Source organism: Euprymna scolopes, chromosome 42 (assembly GCF_053919585.1).
Source record: "Euprymna scolopes isolate OS-2025 chromosome 42, ASM5391958v1, whole genome shotgun sequence".
Taxonomy (NCBI): domain Eukaryota; kingdom Metazoa; phylum Mollusca; class Cephalopoda; order Sepiida; family Sepiolidae; genus Euprymna; species Euprymna scolopes.
The window spans coordinates 9,933,235-9,948,065 of record NC_136523.1 but is presented as its reverse complement, the minus strand read 5'-3'; the positions used below and the strand labels follow the sequence as shown (position 1 = coordinate 9,948,065).

Sequence of the window (14,831 nt, the reverse complement as noted above, 5' to 3'; positions counted from 1 at the left end):
CAATTAATTACATCTCCGATAGAAATGGTAATGGCTATATAACTTATAATATAAGTTATAATATAAAGACATAAATCGTTAAGACTTACTTTCAAACACGCCAGTTCCTCTGTCAATTGAAGTACATAAGCACCACTTGAGAATTATCTAAACAAGAAATTCGATGAAAAAAAATTATATAGACGCAAACAGTTTACGTATTTTTATATTTTTGATATAAGGGGGTTGCAACAAAAAGTAAACCTAAAATGTAGTTAACTATAAAAATGTTTTCTAGTTTAATAGTTTTCACATGTGGAAATTTCGCACACACACAAACACACACACGTGTTAGCAAAGTTAGTGTACGTGCGGGATGGCGTGTTTGTTTTCGTGTTCGTTTTTGTCTATGGGTTTTTGTGTGTGGGTGTTTGCGTGCGTACGCGTTTGTATGTATATGTACGTGTCTTTGATGTGGCTGAATGCGTGCATGTGTTTTGTGTGGGTGGGTGCGTGCGTCTGTGTTTTTGTGTGTGTGCGTGGGCGTGTGTTTGCAGAAACGGAAGATGTATATTGTATGTTCGCACGCACGGTGGAGCGAATAAAAGAATGGAAGTTTATGTTGTAGATATGAATATGCTACCGTTTTTTTTTCAGTAGTTTTGTGAAATTTTTATAAACAGTCAATATTACTTGTCTTTGTAGCAATAGATCTAACAAAAGATACTGCGTTTTTTTGTCTCAGGCTAATCGGCGGGCAAGTAATATTTCTTAGAGGCGCAATTGAGCTCCACTCTTTAAAAGGAAATCATGCCTTTATTCCGAATCAGTGTTATCTATGGATCTATCAGAGAAACTCCTAAAACCTCATCAGCGAGAAGCTTTGGGTGCTAGTTATTTAGTTGTATAATATACTAGCATGGGTGGCCAGCCTTACCTGGGTGTTTATAGGTATGTTTTTAGCAAAATAAAGTGTAGCATGCAGGCAGGCTCGAACCCGTGACGCGAAGACAGAAAAGAAAGTGGAGATGTGTGTACGGGTGTGGGTTAAGAAAAAAAAAGGAAAATTGCAAGCGCAACAAAAAAACAAACAAAAAGTGATAGTAGGCAGGTAGGCTCGAACCCGTACTGCTATAAAAAGTAACGAAAGTGAGTAAAGAAAAAACCTGACGCGGTTACTGTTGCACCCATCGCCAAACCGGAATATGCGTAGGTTTAAATTAAGGCTAGACAATCGAAAAGAGGCGACAACATCCAAAAATATCGCCGAAGAAAGCGACACCTCCCTGCAGAAACTTGCCCGCTTTAGAGGGAAAGAATTATTGTTTATTTCTAATTTATCGATATTTTTGTCCGAATGGGTTGGCTTCAAAATGATACAAATCTCAGGAAAATCCGTCGCTCCCTGTCGATTTTTTTTGGCAGGAAATACAACCATACACATACATACACTCACTCACACATCACAACACTCAGGTGAAATTTATATTATAGGGGTGCATTCAGACTTTATAGAAACAATAGTTAATCTTAATTTTCAGTTATTTTATCGCATTTCTAATCGAACTGTTAAATGTTAAAGTTCATTATTTTCAATCAGATCAATACGAAAATACAGACTATGAAAGGTTACTTAATCTTTGGACTATTTAATCCCATTCGTCTGTGAGATTAACTTTTTATGGGATTTTTATTTTACATTACTGCTTCTAATTTCCTAATTTTATTGCACAAGTCGTCGCCATCCAACAATAAGCGAACGCTCTCATCATTCTCTTAATATTGTAATGGTGGAACCTCATAAAGCAATTTATTTTAACTTACAGTGTGTCCCATACATATAGAAATAAACACTTACTGTACCAATAAAATTATGAGAAAACTTCATGTTTCTGCGTGTATATTTATGTGTGTTAGCGTTGATTCTCTGAATACATGTTGAAATATCATTTTTGGCGTAAAATTGCTCATCATATCGAAGGAGTCTGAACATTCTATTGTAAGTATGTATTACTGTTCTTGGTCAGATTTTTTTTCCTAGAACGACATTGGAGAATTACAAAAGAGACCACGTAGTGTTGCCAACATCCACTTCTCTATCTATATAAGAGCAAGGTATGCCCGAGTATGGAGTACTGTTGCCACACCTGGGCATGGGCTTCTAGAAAGGTCTTATCCTGCCTAGACTTCGTAGCCTCGTAGGTGTCCTTTTCTCTTCCCTGCAGTCTCTTCCTCACAGAAAAGATATTGCGAGTTTGTGACTGTCTTATCGTTATTTTCATTGCAAGTGCTCGTCTGAGCTTCAATCTATGCGCCCCGCTTGACAGACGAGAAACACTCGTCTAGCTGTAAACACTATCAATAATCCCCCCACTATCTAACTTAATCTGATTGTCGATTCCATGAAACAAAGCTTCTTTCTTAGAACTGCACACCTGTGGAACTGTCCTCCGACTGCCTACTTTCCAGTTGACTACAATATGGTTGTCTTTAATTTCAAGTAAACAAGTTCTTGAGCCGAATAACTTAAATTTACCGAATTTCCCTCACTAAGGATTACTATATTGTCCAATTGACTACTGTAAACTCTTTAACCCTTATCGAGTTGCCGCTGGGCCTTGATAAGTGGTGATGCCTACGTAAAAAAAAATATCTACAACGAAATCGTTCATGGAATAAACTGAAGTAGTTAAGTTCTCTGTATGTCGTTAACCATTAACTACAGTCACATTTCTAGTCAGTCATTCGAATATTAGTGTGAGGCCAAACTGTAACATAGCAAGTAATAAATGGTAAATGACTGTTACGATAATGCAAATTAAGTTGCAAAGTTATCTAAAGAGGTGGAAAGTACTGAAAATCTGGGGAGACTTGTCACTCAGACTCCAGGGAACACCACAGGTTGTTCTCGATGAGAAATCTTTGATGATAGCCTGTGTGAAAACTCCTAGTGAGTAAATCATGATAATATAGAAGTAAAGAGACTTAATATAAATAAATGTGAGAGCACGTTCGAGAAAACTATCATGTTAGCGGTAACGAGAGAATTAGAAAATAAATATTTTGTACATCAAAAAAGGCGAGTTAAAATTCATTTTTAAGTTTAGTCTGCTTCGCGACTAAGGCCTCAATGAATTGGTTCAAGGTCACTCTTACAAAACCGTTCGTAGCCTAAAGTATAATCTCATTTGATATAAACTATTCATTTACTTACGAACTTAAACCCTCAACAACACATGAGCGCTACTAGATTTAGTTAAAATAATTATGTATTGTTTTGTAAACCTTTTTAAAAGCAACATGAACGAATTACTTTTATGATTCTATTACAAATTTTCGGCGTGTGTGACGCGGTTTGTCTCAGCCTACAGGCAACCCAGGCAAGTTAGATACCAAAATAAAGCTAGCTTATGACCCAGTGGATGTTTTAGTGATATTTATATCACTGTTCAGTGTATGGAAATGCAAAAAAAAATTCAAAAAGTAACGATTTATTAAACAACGTTTTATTTGCAGGATATTTTCCGGTACAGGACCAAAGTTTGCCCATCTGGGTAAACTTGGGTTCTTGTCTTTAAAATTTAAGAATGAAATATTGTATATGCTAAATAGTAATGAACTTTTAAAATTCTTATATAAAAATAGGTTAGTTTGGAAGTGTTCATTTATATATATAAGAAATTCGATTTTGGCATTTATATTTACAGAATATAACCTTATAACAAAAAACCTTTATATGCTAATCTGTTTTGCCACCAAACAATTAACTTTCGATATAAATTATGCACTTTTCTTACTTTTCAATATTTATTAAGTGATTTCCGATTACCCCTTTCGATCAGATAAACTTTATAAAAACGTGGTTGCCATTTTGTCTCATTAATACATCGTCCTCATTGGAAACAGTGTGTCCTAATTTTTCGAGACGAAATAACATTTACAAGGTTTCCGTGTGATATTTTATGTACGTATTCTTCTGTTCGCTGATGCAATGTTTTATAAAAACTGCCACACTAACGTTACGTTAGCATCCGTTTTTTTAAGTCTCCCCACTTTACATCTACCATAATAGCAAGCTTCTGTCTCGTGAGGCATCTAGTCTGGTGCACTGCAGCTTTTGCTGTGATTATACGGTCCAAGCTGGACTTGCGTCTAAAAATACAATCCTAGCCGGGTGATGAAGAGACGCTCGCCCAGTAAGAAGGGTCCTTCCTTTGATATTGCAGACAAAGTCCGACGGAAATGCGAGCAATATTGTCGAAGTCAGCGTAGTTGCAGGATTTGCCGGAATGTGTTACAGCGCTTCATCCAATTATCTGGAATCCTAACAAGATTTTTTTTAGGGGGCTTACTCCTTTAGCATTTTCCATTTACCAAGGCGTAAACAAGTCAGTATAGCTATACCCCATAAGTGGTTGGAATATGTAAATATTTTCAATATTGATTAAATAAAACAAGTTAGCCGCATAAGCGATAATTCACAAAAAGTCAGTGCTAACGATTCTCAAAACTAAAATAACGGTTTAATTTTCATCATTTGTAATTCATTGATACAGATTAGACTTTATTGCTTTGAGATTTTCTCTGAAAAAAAAAAGTGTACTACTTTAATAGCTTCGGGGGGGGAAAGGGTAGCATTACGCTATTAAAACTTTTAGTAAATAACAGATCATAACCGGTTTCTAATTAAAAATATATTTCAATGCTTGAAAATTACGTACACCTGCACGTATACTGTATCTTTAAAGACCCAGACCAACCTTTTACATAGCGTAGTCTTGTCACATCTAGCTGATGCAGTTGCCACTATTATCTACCGGTTAAACAAAGTTAACAAAAGAATCACCGGAATATATTTCTTAAAACAAACACGTTTATTTTATAAAAAAAAAAAAAATCGTGTCGCAGTTATTTGGCTTCAAACTTGTTTAATACGTATCTTATTTAAATTTCAAATTGCACTCAACGCTTCTAATGGATATAACAACAACAACAAAAAAGCTGTCCAGATTTTCAAACCGCGATCACGCATTACTATCCGACTGCATAAAAGCCCCGCAGCTAACATAATGTGTCCTTAATACATTGAACATTCTTCCGCTCGACATCATGGCGAAGAAAGAAAATATATAGATTGACAAACAAGTATATTTCCTAAATATATATTTAAAAAAAAAATAAATAAACACTCGTTTATTTTATAAAAAAAATTCGCGTTGCAGTTATTTGGCTTCATGCGTGTTCATACGTATTTTATTTTTATTTTCGAAAGAATCGCCGATCTATAAACCTCGATGCGCTTTTCTTGGCCTTTTGGCCAAGATCAAAGTGTAGTATCTGTTCCGGCAGATGCTGCACTTGAGATGATTTGTACCAGTCGATGGAGGGGAAGCCCTCTATACTGGGACAATTATTTTTGGTAACCAGAGTGACCCCTTTTAGGGGAGCTGATTTTTACCTCACATTAAAAACGGCCTTGTGCCTAATTTGCTCAGTGGGGGAGCAAATAAATACCATCTATAAACCTCCATGCGCATACCCAGTAAAGAGTGCCGCATCCCTGTGAATTTTAAAGGTAATTTATGTACTATTGACGAACACGTATCGGTTTTTCCCTTTCGACGTGAATACACCTGAGTAACGCGACACACTGCAAAATACTATCCTTCCACTATAGATTATTTTATCTGATAATTTCTAGACCTTAAATGGTCCTACTTTATCCTACTTATTTAACTAGTTAGATGCAGGATTTTTTTTTTTTTATTTAATGTGAACCAGCATCTTTTTGCTGAGGCTATTATAGTTTCACTGTAGGTATACAAAAGAGTAGTCCCTCTAAATTCATGTGGTACACCGCTTATTTGGGGTGAATCATTATTTAGAAGAAAAAAAATCTTAACTCTTAACACCAAATACGAGGATGTATTAAGCATAAAGATAATATACTGATCATAAATATTTGCACACCGCAAATTCGTGCTGTTGTCGAGCTAGGGACTTCCTCCTTTTCCAAACCCCAGAACCGAATCATGATGTAACAATTAGTGCATCATGTGACCACCTCATTTTATCACGCCCAGAGTAACGGCAAAGTCGAAAGTTTCAACAGAACAATGCATGGCGTCCTAGCAACGAAAATAGGGGACAACAGACAGTTGTGGGACATATACATAAATCAAATGTTAGCGGCTGTCATGTTCCATGTAAGCGAAACGAAATTTTCACCCTAAAATAGAGATGTTGTCCTGCCGTAGGGCAATATTCTAAGATCTCGGAGAGTATACTATGGGAATGAGAATCACGAAGTCGCTCTACATGAAATGCATCGAACTTAACTTTAGTAAGGAATAATGTAAAGAATGCCAAGAAAAGTCATAGATTTAAAACAAAAGCCGTCGAATTTAAGGTTGGTTTTGTGTATTATAAAAACCACCAAAAGCGAGGAAAGCTAGATGTACGATAAAAACCGTACTACGTAGTGATCGAAAAGACTGGCCCAGGATCAATTAACGGGCTCTGTTACAAAGGCGCATGCAGAATAACATCTCAGGGCAGCGTCTATCGAGGAGTGGGTGATTTCCACTACAAAGAGGCTGTTAAGAAAAGTTGCATTGCCTGTTCCAAAGGAATCTACTGATTCAGACTACGACTTAGCCACATTCGAAGCTGATTATCCAATGCAGAAGAGTCATCAATGGGAGGGGTCGGAGGAGGAATCTGACGAACCGGTGATGGAACGAAAAATCGTGACACGGAGCATGATGGCGGGACGTGCAACCAATATAGACGAAATCAGCCGTCCGTATACGTCGTATGCAGTGCAGTTCGAATAGGGAACAGGGTAAGTAGAGTTAGAGGTTTTGTAGCGGGGAAGATTAACAGGAGAGGGAATTGTTTAGCATGATCGAGAAAACTACTGTATTGAGGGCAATTAAGTAAACTGCGAACACCGTCCTATTTAATAAGAAATATACCCCTTATCTCCATGGTTCAAGCAACTGACGTATTAGGAAAAGATAGAGCTGCTTCCCGTTTCAACAAATTGGCATAGTAAAGAAAAAAAATTAGACAGCTTGAGCAATGTTATTTGAAAAAAGAAACAAACATACATTGAGAGACCCTGAGAAATGAAATAAAGCGTGTGTGTGTGTGTGTGTGTGTGTGTGTGTGTGTGTGTGTGTGTGTGTGTGTGTGTGTGTGTGAAAATGGATTTGTGTTAATATAAAAATATAAATATAAAATCATGTCCACGGAAAATAAATAGAAAAATAAACTAAAATGCATTAACAGTAGTCAGCAAGAAAAAGTCAAAATGACTTATTGAAAGGAAAACACATCTTTGAAAAAAAAAAACAAATTAAAAAAAGAAACATGCATGGATTCTATAATTATTAAAAAGATTATATGTATATCTGATATCTTTTGGGGCTAGGGGAGAAGTGTTAAGGTGTGCTGGGGAAATGTGTTCAGGCAAGCAGGGAAATAAACAATGTAAATGCTAGCCAATCAAAGAACGATCGGTCCCAGGAAAAGGTGGACTAAGCTACATATAGGCAAATTAAAATAAATGGAATCCCTGAACTTGTAGCAACCTGGATCAATGACGACAAACGGGCATGGGGCAGATCAAAAACAAGCTGGTGAGGAAATAGGTTAACAGGTCGAAGAGATATCAATAAAAAGAGACAAACAAAGCCACAGGAGAGAGACGGACAGATGCGAGACACAAATTGAGAGTTTCCGATCACCCCATACCAGGAACCCCCCACCGCCGTCGTTGTGTTGAATTGTGTATATTGAATACATCGTAAAATAAACGAAGTCTTTTTTTTATAAACAAAGGGTCTCGTATTCATAGATAAATGAAATAACTGCTGCCCATTTTAATAGCTAGATGATCACCAGCAGATATATAAGTAATAATACAAAGTCTATTTTGAACTGTCAAGGCAGTATAATCTGCTTTTAGCAGCTCCTGCACAGATGTGGCAACATTAATCCCTCGTTGGCCGCACCCGATATATATATATATATATATATATATATATATATATATACACACACAAATTACTTCAAAATTTTTGAAAACTCATGGTCTTCTTATTTTATTATAATAGTATATGTAACATCCGTGTCGTAAGCAATATTCAACAAACGGTAAAATCTTGATCCCTGTATATTTTACAGTAACAAATATTAGACAAAGAATTGTTTGAAGAGTTTGCTTCATTCAAAAATGCAGTGGTAACTTTTTTACCGTTTATTGAGGATTGATAGAAAGCAACTCTTCAATCTCAACTCTCATGAGAAAATATGAGTACATGCGCTTTCACAAAATGTAAATTGAACTTAAAATCAACAGTTTATGCTCCGAATATCATTGAGCATCACTCAAATGTATATTTAATATAGTACTATTTATATTATTTTTATTGTATATCCTGCTATAGCTGAACAAAACTTTACTCTTGGAATATTTACAAGAACATTATATATATATATATATATAATCTGAATGTATGTGTGTGTATCTGGTCAGGAATAGGTTCCTGCATGGTTGACTATTATAGAAAAATGATCACATACTAATAGAAACTGTATCGAGACACAGGAATGGGTATGTTTGATCTCTGCCATAGTGATGACTCATTAAAATTGTGGAGTTGCGTACGAGCCTGTTCAACAAAGTATGGAAATAAAATTAAAAAGTTTACAAGTGTTTTTGATATAGATGTACATAATACTTTGATGAGTATGTTTTTAACTTAAATAGGGATGGTATAATAAAATTGTGGGGGCGGCGTTCGCGCCTGACCTCCATAGAATGGAAATAGACACAAACTTTAATAAAGACTTTTCATATCTATCTGCGTAAGTATACTTTGATAAATATGTTTTAGTTTGAAGAAATGGCATAATAAAATTATGGGCTGTTCGTTGGCGCATGGCCTCCATAGAATGGACATGTCACAAAGTATAACAAGGTTTTTTTTTTAATATAGGTCCACAGAATATTGTGAAAAGTGTTTAATTGTGAACAGGTATGGTATAAGAAATTAGGTTTATCTATTTTATGTGTATTTTCATCATATTTTGCTTTGGTTTTGATACCCCCAAATTCGAAGCTATCTCTTTACAGCCCTTCATTTCATAACCTATTATACTTTCATAAATCAGAGGAAATTTCTATCTCTAAGAGCGGCGCCTAGACTTCCGAAATGTAGACTTCTAGTTGCCTATTTTCAGAATTCTAGCGAGAGCCATTGCGTTACCATGATTATATATATTATTCAAACGGATATATGCCTTTCCGTCTGTCTCCAAATTTTAAAATTATCTTTGAACCGATTTGATCTCTTATAGAACGTTCGTTGATGGACCTTTAGCGGGTTAAGTTTTTAATGCGTCAAACTTGATAAAAATCGTTATACATTTTGTACATTCATCTTGGGCTTGTTTTGTTGAATTTTTAGACAGTTCATATGCGACTCTCGTACGTACAGTAGAAACGTAACCAGCTTTTAATGCTACGGTTTTAGTTTCGATTCTGGCTTATGACACCCATAAACTTTTATTTACTTTTGAAATCACGACTATAATAATAGCTCTAAATTAAGGTGGCACTGTCTTGCCGAGTTGAAACTGCAATATAAAATATATACGAAATCTTGACAGTAAACTATTATATTCAAATGTCTCTTATGCCCGGGCAACGCCGGGAGCTTCATCCGTTATATATATATATATATATATGTATGTATGTAAGTGTGCGTGCGTAACTTTTCTGCTTCCGTATTCAGTCTGATACGGATTGACTTGCCATCTTCGAAGAATCTGACAAAGGATAAGAGAAAAGCAAATATTGAACAACAGATAAGATGCAAAACGTAATTGATTCTTTGCCATCAATTTTATTTCCTCCGCGATATAATTTCCGCCGGCCAATGATCAGCAAAGACGGTTACACAAAATATAATCATTACTTACGGAAGACTGGTCAATTTTCCGTTGTAATCAATTTTGATAAGTAGGCACGCCTACCACGAAACTGGACGACGGCGACTCATGTTGGTTTGTATATTTTATTTACTGCGATTGAAAATGTAAACTGCATGTATTATGTACGCTACACGCATTGCATTGTTTTTAATTCATCCGTATCAATTTATCAAGAAAAAAACCATGGATATTACAATCAAATTAGCATCACAAACAAACTTGAAAAACATAATATAAATGTCAGCCCCAGGACAGTGTTATTCAATTCCTAATGGAAATCCATCGACGCATTCGCGAAGCCACTTGATGTAAAAGTACACAAGCGCAAATGATAAATATCGTAAGAGAAAACTTTACTTAGTCTTGAAAAGTCCACGGCTGTGTTTATGTGAGAAAACATTTAGCAGGAAGAGTTCTGCAACAATTCCGTTTTGAGAAAGTGTTACTGGGATACGCTGTATTAATATAATCTATCCAACAACGATTAATGGAGATTAATAGATTAGCATATCCAAAGAGTTTGAACAAAATCAGGGGATAAATCCGAACATATGCTAAGTATTTATAAAACAAAACCAAGACTAGCACATTATGTCCGAGTGAAAGAGTGAGATAGAGATAAATATGTAGATTAAAGAACTTCGCTTCTAATATGGCTTGGTGTTTAGCCGGTGCGACGCCGATGAAGCGGATATGTACAGACATACACATACCAGTCAGATTTTAGATGTAAATTCAGGTGTCTCATGAAAATTACCGGAATTTTAATTATCACCGAAAACAAACAAAAAGGTTGGAAATTAGAACAGTACAACGCAAAATAAATAAGTAAATATTTTAATTGTTAAATTTAAGGAATGTAAATTGATCTCGATATAAATCAGTTAGCATAAGCACCCGAGAAAGAGACAAAGGGGAAGATATGAACGTTGCTTAGACGTCGGTTGTCACACACGCAGCTAAACGCAGTTGTCGTTAGTCTCTTTATCCATCGATGGCCAAAAGTTAATTATAAACAAACATGTTTACCAAATACGTCACTAAATTTTTATAACAGCATTTCAGGTGGATATTAATGTTTAGCTAGCATTTAAAAGTGCATGATAGAAAATTATATATACATTCAATAATGCAACTATATCAAATCTGAAAAGTAATGCATTACGTCTTTATTTTATTCATCTACACGCGGGAGTACCCGGCGTTTCCCGGGTGTTTGGCTGCGTGTGTGTAAGAGGGGGGGGGTAAAGTAAAGAATGAGCGAAGTAATAACCCTGATTAAATATTTAAAACAAAAAAATGTAAAATTTCAAAAAATCGGAGCAAAAACAAACGCAAAAATAAGGAGAAAAATGAAAAAAAGTAAAGAGAAAAGCGAGAAAAAATGACAAATAACGCTTCCATTCGGTTAAGTCCATGTTGCGTTTCACCCAGTAGAAAAATTTGAACGAAAAAGGGTCGTTAAAATTACATTCCAGTTTTTCAAGCAACTACAAAACGAAATCAAAAATGGCGGAAATAACTCTTCGATTCGGTTAAGTCTATGGTGCGTTTCACCCAGTAGAAAGCATAGAATCCCATTAGAGTTGTTTTAAGGAACTACGAAGTAAAGAACACAGAAACCGGTGTTCCTTCGTTACTGTCCCCTGTGAGAGAACCCGGAAACGGTGTAAGCTGTGGCGGGGGAAGGAGGAATTAGAGAGAAATATGTTACAACTTCCATTGATTTCAACCGATCGTAGCAGTTAACTCAGAAATATAGGAATCTACGATTATCGAGTAAGTGGAGAGGTAATATGCCTATAACACCTCATATTTTGCTGCAGTTTTTGCATATCAAATTCGCATGACATATCTTGATATTTAATCATAATAAGGTAAAAATCAGGGGAAAAATGAGTTCAATATATATATATATATATATTTATATATTATATGAATATTAATGTGTTCATGTTACTACTTCTAAATAAAAAAAACACATTTAAAGGATTGCTTTAAAAGTTTGCGATAACATTTTAATCGTATATACGCGCGTTTTAATATACTGAATAAAAAATATTACAATATTTATTTTTAATCGATGTTTCTACAGAACAGCCGATCTAAAACACCGCGATATTATTTCGGTCACAGTTTCTTAAACAATCTGATCATGCCGAGCATTACCGATATACACTTCGTTCACAATATACATGAGTATTATTTTAAAATATATATGTTCAGAAAAATGAGTATTATAAATATTTTATATCAACATCCATAAAAATTAAATCAATGTAAAAGCTTACCTGTACAATGTGCATATTCCTTATAATTTCATTTTCCTCTCAATTTTTAACCTACAGAAAAAAAGCGAAAAAAAAAATAATTCTAATTATTTCCTTCTTCGCTCGCACAGAACATATCTTTTCTCAGACTTATTTTTATTTCATGGGCGTTGGGTAGTTTATGCACCGCACTAGAATAACAACCTTTGTAAAAAGGAGACATAACCGTTCCATACTTTCACCTAACGATTTAATGATAATAAAAAGAAAAAGAAAAGACACTTTTCTAACTGTTACGGACTTTCACCTAACAGTTGATTGAAAAAGATAAGATATCCCAGAATCTGTTAATTTGGAAGCCTGTCCAAAACATAATTATTTTCATGCATTATTTCCTTTTGTTTAATTATGTTTTCTCCTTTTAACTATTTGTTTTGTTTTTGTTTCAGATTTTTTACCTAATTAATAAAACGTTTTCAACGTACCAGTTGTTTTCGTAATGTTGATTTGAGTTTATCTGTCTGATCAACGCACGCTTTCTAAAGTTGACTGCTATACGGTATTGTAGGTACCTGAAAGCAAGATTCTGAGGAATAACTGCCGCGAGTTCCAGAACAGTAAAATTGTTTTCATATACATGTATTTAGACGTATATCTTTATGTAACAAATTTTTTCCTTCCAAACTCCTAGAGTTTTTGGTCTACGGACATGAAACTTCATATATAATAAAAAAAGCGAAAAAATAATTTAAGGGTGCTCAGTTTCTAATGAAATCGTCTGGTAAATCAATCCCTCATTTTGGAACCACTCGAGCGATAAACAAAATCGATTTATTGAAGATAATCTTTAATCGTTTGTCATTGTTTCAGACCAATTTTATTAATTACGCTTTATTTTATTTTAGTAAAACAAATTAATTTGGTGAAATGATTCTTTTTTGGAATTTAAATCCGAATAATTATTTTATTTAAAAAACTAGCATTAAGACAAACAATTTAATGTGGAAAGCATACTAACAAAATGCTCGCAATACAGAAATAAATATTACGCAGCAAAGAGAATCCATGGTTTATTTTATAAGGTGGCACTACACTTGATTATGGAGTATTAAAAACACTTTAAATTACTTTAAACAATACTGATAAAACGTTGAAAGCAATCGCATCTGAAAATAATTAAAAAAATTGTGCAACGCAAAAGTTAAAAATGATATCCCAACTCATTAAATGGCTTCGCATTAAATGAGCAACAGTGGTTGATATGCCACAAAATACAAATAAACCAAAGTAAAAAGTAAAACTTTATTTATATTACCTTTTTGTCATGGCTTCCTGCATATTTCTATTATTGAATTTATTCACGGTTTTAGCCATTCTTTCTCATATATTCTGTTGCTGTCTATTGTTTCGTTCAGTAAAATATGACTGAAGAGTTTACAACACGGACTGACAGTCTGAATGTTCTAAGTGAACCCAGATTTATCTACAGGATCATTTTTACTTCAGAATGTTAACAGCATTCACGTTGTAAAAATCGGTCGCTTAACATGGAGAATTCTAACTGAAATGAAATTGGTGAAACAAATACAAAAAATAATCATCCGATTTATACAAAATTCATTAATGATGCTCATCACATCACGCAGTGGAAGGCAAGAAGCAATATAAATACGCAGAACTCGTCGATATCTATACAATACGACCATATTATCAAGCAGAGCAATCCGCTGCGTTGCACGTGCCTTGATCAACCAGCGTTGTCCATTAGTAAAACTACACACTTCGGACATCCTAAATTGCTTTCCATACGAAAGTTTTCCTTTTGCATTTAGTCAGGGTAACGGCGTCTGCATGCTCTAGCCGGAAAACCATTCGAAATATTAAAAAAAACACGAACTAATAGACGGTATATCTAGAAACCTTAAGTAATGTTTAGTCCAAATGCCGAACGTCCAAGGCTTAAATATTAAGTAAAACTTACAGAATTTCTTAATTGGTGTCTAAAGCCTATGGCAGTAAGTTTAATGCAAATCTGATATATTTCAATACTCAAGAAAGTTTGTCTCTGTATTTCGCCTCCTTTACCCTCCTGTATCCACGGAAGCCTAATAAGAACTGAAATTTGGTGATTATTAACTGGTGTCTAGTAATTGTTTCTAATTTAATTCTGGTAAGATTAAGCTGTTCTCCTTTAACAATTACAAGACGCCCCTCACACAATTAATATCCACGACAAATAACACCTACCTACGAATTTCTTTCAAACTATTGGCCACATATTCGCGGGAAATATGAACTGAAACAAATAGATTGAGGATAATGTGAAAGCTAGTGCACAAAAGGTGTTCCATTCAGCTAGAAGACTACTCACACCGGAGTATTCTGTACATGTTCAAGGCAAACATTCGCCCATGCATAAAATATTGTCGCTACATAAGAGCTGGTGCATATAACAAGAGCCTCCTCCTCATGAATAGATTTTAAAAAACGTGTTCAATCTAATAATTTCTTTGCCAACTAAGTTCACACCCCTGTCCGATCATCGCAATCTTGCATCTAAGTGCCTGTTTTACAAATGTT

General features: G+C 34.9%; 1 long non-coding RNA gene and 1 pseudogene across 1 annotated transcript in view; one reads left to right on the top strand and one right to left on the bottom strand.

Moving 5' to 3' along the window:
• The window catches only part of LOC145267201 (uncharacterized), a 393,072-nt gene that overhangs the window by 355,973 nt on the left and 22,268 nt on the right, over positions 1 to 14,831 (bottom strand). The window contains exon 2 of the long non-coding RNA XR_013864836.1: positions 12,273 to 12,323. This is a non-coding gene — a long non-coding RNA (uncharacterized LOC145267201). The remainder of the gene's footprint in view (positions 1 to 12,272; positions 12,324 to 14,831) is intronic.
• Positions 5,277 to 5,486, top strand: LOC145267326 (U2 spliceosomal RNA; annotated as a pseudogene).